Here is a 5,220-nt window from a genome sequence, read left to right as displayed (position 1 = left end):
GATGGAATCATGATGTTAAAAGTACAGTAAAATCCATATGTTCTGTTTTGTGATTCCTAGAGAGAATGTAATGTGTTTTCCCCCCATCATTTGAATGCACATGTATGAGTGAATGATAAAAGTAATGTATGTGCATCCATGACTGATCATGTGTTAAGCCTATGTAGATATGCTGTTGCTGCAAGCATATGAGTTGAATAACTGAAATGCAATAATAAAGGTAAATGAGAATTGTTTCCCATTGTGTACTGTTTGTGAATCCTGAAAAGTTTAATTTATTTTTGTGTCCGTTTAAATGTAATATCTTGAACAAAAATGTTTGTTACTAGTGATGTTCATTTGTAGTTGATGTAATATAAAAGTCTGAAACAATTTAATGGTGTTGTGAATATTCAATAAGTACAATCCATAAGTCCACCATATGGAAATAGTCATTTCTTAATCTATTTATCATAGCTGGGTCTAACGCATAAAAGCATGTATTTTCTAGCGCGGGTATTTGGAGTTTTTTGGTCTACGCTATTTGCGTGCGTTAGGGAAATGTGTGTTTCGCGTGCACGAGCACGTCTTCCCCATAGAAGTCAATGGAGGCTCTAAAATTTGGTAATTTTTTTTTTCAAAGACTGGTTTTCCTCGTAAAGTGAGTGACGTCATGAGCTTGTGTGAAAAAGTAACTAAATCGTGTTCTTTTTGTGATAAATAAATATTTTGTGTATGTCATGTGGTGTATATTGTTTGTATGCATCGATGAGTGTATATTTGTGATAAGCTTATTAGTTAAATGTAGGTATATGAGGGTCTTTTCCCGTGTGTCAATGTAAGTCAATGGGAAAATGGACTTGTGTTGTTTTTTTTCTAACACCCGAGATCTCGCAACTTTGATCCTTTGTATTTTGCTGAACAATTATTAAATCTGAAAAATAAATATAGTGTAGTGTTTGTATGAGTGTAAGTGTACTTTGTGTAATATTTGTTTTGTGATTTGTGAATGTTTATTTTGTCGGTATATGTTAACTACTGGGTCTGAGCTGTCGGTAGAAATTTGAGCGTTGGGTGATTTTTGAGTGTCGGTAAATGAACTCTAAATACCGGAGTCCGTAAGAAACCAGCGTTAGGGGCCTCTAACACTGGTTTTCATGGCTAACGCCAAACTCCAAATCTTGGCCTAAGACTTTTAATTTCAAGAAAGCAAAATTCAACGATTTAAGGAAATCATTAAATAATATAAATTGGGACAATGTATTTTCTAATAAAAATACAGAGAATAAATGGATAATATTTAAAAATGTGTTAAATAAATATACATATCAACACATACCATATGGTTATAAAAGTAAAAATAAAAAAACTAAGCCGTTATGGCTAAATAAAAATGAGTTAAGAGAAATTAGGAAAAAACGTAGGGCATTTAAATTATTAAAAGAAAATAGTACAGACTCAGCATACAATATTTATAAGGAATGTAACAAAGCATGCAAAAAAGCAATCAAATTAGCAAAAATTGAAAATGAAAAATTAATTGCCAAGGATTCTAAGTCTAACCCTAAAAGGTTCTTTAAGTACATAAATAGCAAAAAATCTAAGAAGGATAATATAGGTACGTTAAAATGCGTGGAGGGTAGCATGATAAATAATGACAGGGAGAAGGCTGAGGTACTAAACCAGTTTTTTTCTTCAGTATACACAAGAGAGGAACCATTGAATGATACTTTGGAACAGAATAGAACATGCCAGTCCATACCACTAACTGGGTTTTGTTTAGAGGATATCAGGAAAAAACTGGAAAATATTAAGGTAAATAAAACTCCAGGCCCAGATGGAATACACCCAAGGGTGTTAAGGGAACTTAGCACTGTTATAGACAAACCTTTACTCTTAATTTTTCAAGACTCATTATCCTCAGGCATGGTACCCCAGGATTGGCGTAAAGCTGATATGGTGCCACTCTTCAAAAAGGGAAGCAGGGATGATCCAGGAAGCTATAGACCAGTTAGTCTGACATCAATAGTGGGGAAGATATTTGAAGGGATTATAAGGGATTATATTGATGAGCATATTCGTGTAAACAAGATTATGAGTTCTAATCAGCATGGCTTTATGAGAAATAGATCATTTCAAACTAATCTAATTAGATTCTACGAGGAAGTAAGTAAAAATATAGATAAAGGGGAATCAGTTGATGTGATATACTTAGATTTTGCAAAGGCATTTGATACAGTGCCACATGAGAGATTAATGCACAAAATTAAGGGACTGGGAATAGCTGAAAATGTTAGCTCATGGATAAATAACTGGATAAAAGATAGGGAGCAACGAGTAGTAGTAAATGGATCATACTCAGATTGGACAAAGGTAATCAGTGGCATCCCCCAGGGATCAGTACTGGGCCCTGTTCTTTTTAATATTTTTATAAATGACTTGGAGCAAGGATTAAATAGCGACATCTCTATTTTTGCAGATGATACTAAGTTAAGTAAGGTCATAAGGTCAGAGCAGGACGAACTCTCTTTACAAAGGGATTTGCTAAAATTAGAACTATGGGCAAGTGAATGGAAAATGAGATTTAATACGGAAAAATGCAAGGTTCTACATTTTGGAAGTAAAAATAAGCAGGCTACGTATTTTTTAAATGGGACAAGACTTACCCAAACACAGGAGGAAAGGGATTTGGGAGTAGTAATAGATAACAAGCTAAAGATGGGTGCACAATGCAGGGCAGCGGCTTCAAAGGCTAATAAGATACTAGCATGTATTAAAAGAGGCATTGATTCAAGGGAGGAAAGAATAATTCTGTCATTATATAAAGCCCTGGTAAGACCTCACCTTGAGTTTGGAGTGCAGTTCTGGGGACCAATTGCTAAAAAAGATATTGCAGAACTAGAAAAAGTTCAGAGAAGGGCCACAAAGCTAATAAGGGGATTGGAGAAATTAACCTATAAGGAGAAGCTAGCCAAACTGGGTCTGTTTTCTTTAGAAAAAAGGCGCTTGAGAGGTGACATGATTACTTTATATAAATATATTCAAGGCCCATATACAGAGATGGCAGAAGCTCTGTTTATTCCAAGAAAATTGTTTCTGACAAGAGGTCATAATTTAAGGTTGGAGGAAAGGAGATTTAATCTCCTGCAACGGAAACGTTTTTTCACTGTAAGAGCAATAAAATTGTGGAACTCATTACCAAAGTAGGTAGTGAATGCCAATACCATAGATACATTTAAAAATAGTCTGGATACATTTCTGTATATAAACAAAATTCATGGATATGATTGCTAGTATTAAATGGGTCACATTTTAATGGGGTTATTTAAGATTAACTGGAGCTTTTTGTAAGTATTTTAGATTTCTATAGGTTGAACTCGATGGACTTCAGTCTTTTTTCAACCTTATCTACTATGTTACTATGTAAGCATATAACAAATGACCAGAGAACCACAATAGCAAACTGATATTGGTGAAAGACAAGGGAGATAAAAAAGAAAGAAAGGGGGAAGAAAAAAAAAAAAAAAAGCTTGGCGCTATCATGAAATATCCCCTCAGTTTCCACCACTTCCCTTACCCATATTGATATCCTTTTTGAATAAAGAGGATACCTTCTTATATTCCTTTAAGGGGACACTGACTAACAGTAATTAGATTTAAATGGCTTCTTTTCTTAACCTGTCTTGTATCTGATATCCATCTCAGCCACACAGGGGGGGGGGGAAGTAAAAAGAGCTACAGGCCAAAAGGGGGTATTAACTAATACCTTAAATCTATTTAGTAAAGATATTGTCTCCAATACCTTGGATAGTTCTCTGATAATATTAGTTGAAGGAAGAGAGGGGAGGAGCGAAAATATTCTATCAACTGTAGTTGAACATCTCTATGTTGGTCAAGAATAACTTTCTCCCATTTTGCCATAAATCCTTTTAATTTTTTTTCCTGGAAAATCCAGGGGTCATGTTGGTCTAGAACCATTTGATACATCATATTATGGACAAATAGCGCTATACTTGGTGCATTCTTATCTTTTCAAGGCCCTAAGTATCATTTGCCTAGTTAATATAATGGCAGTGTTAATCAATGGCTTATTTATCATTCCCTTTTCAGTAAATAGGAAAAATATGTGAACGGCATCTAAACGCAACCTTTTTAACAGGTATTTATTTAACCAAAACTCTATCTGTCTACACAATCTTTGTATTTTAGGACAATACTAAAAAAGGTGCAATAGATCGGTATTTAACAGGTTGCATCTAGAACATACATTGGGTCCTTGTCTATTCGATTTTGCCATTATCTTAGGTGTGAGGTATGCTCTGTTTAATACTTTATAATGTGATTCTCATATTGCTATATCATAAGAATATTTCTCAACTCTTGAAAAGCTTTTTTCAAAGAAGTTCATATTTATATTTGGGAACTCAGTTTTCCATAAACCAAATACCTTATCCATTTTCACTTCTGCACCTTTCAGAGCCAGAGCACTGTATATACCAGTTAAAGAATGATTACCCAACTGATATCTCTTTATTATGGGTTCTAGCAGACCCATTTCCATAGTTGTCGATCTAGATGTGTTGTCAGATAAAACCTCATTTTATGCATATTTACAGATTAGACATTTTAAATATAGTCGAAGTCTAAGTTGAATTATCTTAAGAGTAGATCAAACATTTTAATGTGCATAGTGAGGGGATCAAGCAATTGTATTACATTCTTTAAATTATTAGAAGCCCATATTCTATATATAGGGGAGCTGCATCCACTGCTGAATTCTGGATTCCCCCTAATAGGTAAATATTCAGAGTATGTACCATTTATCCCTAGATTAGAGCACACTTTGCTCCATGCCAATACTATATTATGAATAGTATATTTTAGGGTATGTTTCTTAATGATATTATGTGGATTCAAGTGTAAATATGCTTTTAATGAATACGGGGAAATTGATGCTTCTTCTAATTTGTAATTTGTGATATAGTCTGCTTCCGTAAGCCAATCCAACGCTATTTTAACCATGCAAGACAGAATTTAAAATATTGGGGAGGGCAAATCCTCCAACCTCTTTAGGGTCTGCTAATCTTGCTAATGAAATTCGTGGTTTTTTAGATGACCATAAAAAACTTAAGCATTTAGAGTTAAATTTCTGTATATCTGATTTTGGAATAAATATAGGGATATTCTGTAATAAAAATAAAATCTTTGGAAATAGGCACATTTTTATTAGTGCGATTTTTG

Source organism: Bombina bombina, chromosome 3, assembly GCF_027579735.1.
Source record: "Bombina bombina isolate aBomBom1 chromosome 3, aBomBom1.pri, whole genome shotgun sequence".
Taxonomy (NCBI): Eukaryota; Metazoa; Chordata; class Amphibia; order Anura; family Bombinatoridae; genus Bombina; species Bombina bombina.
Note: the sequence above shows the minus strand (reverse complement) of the source record.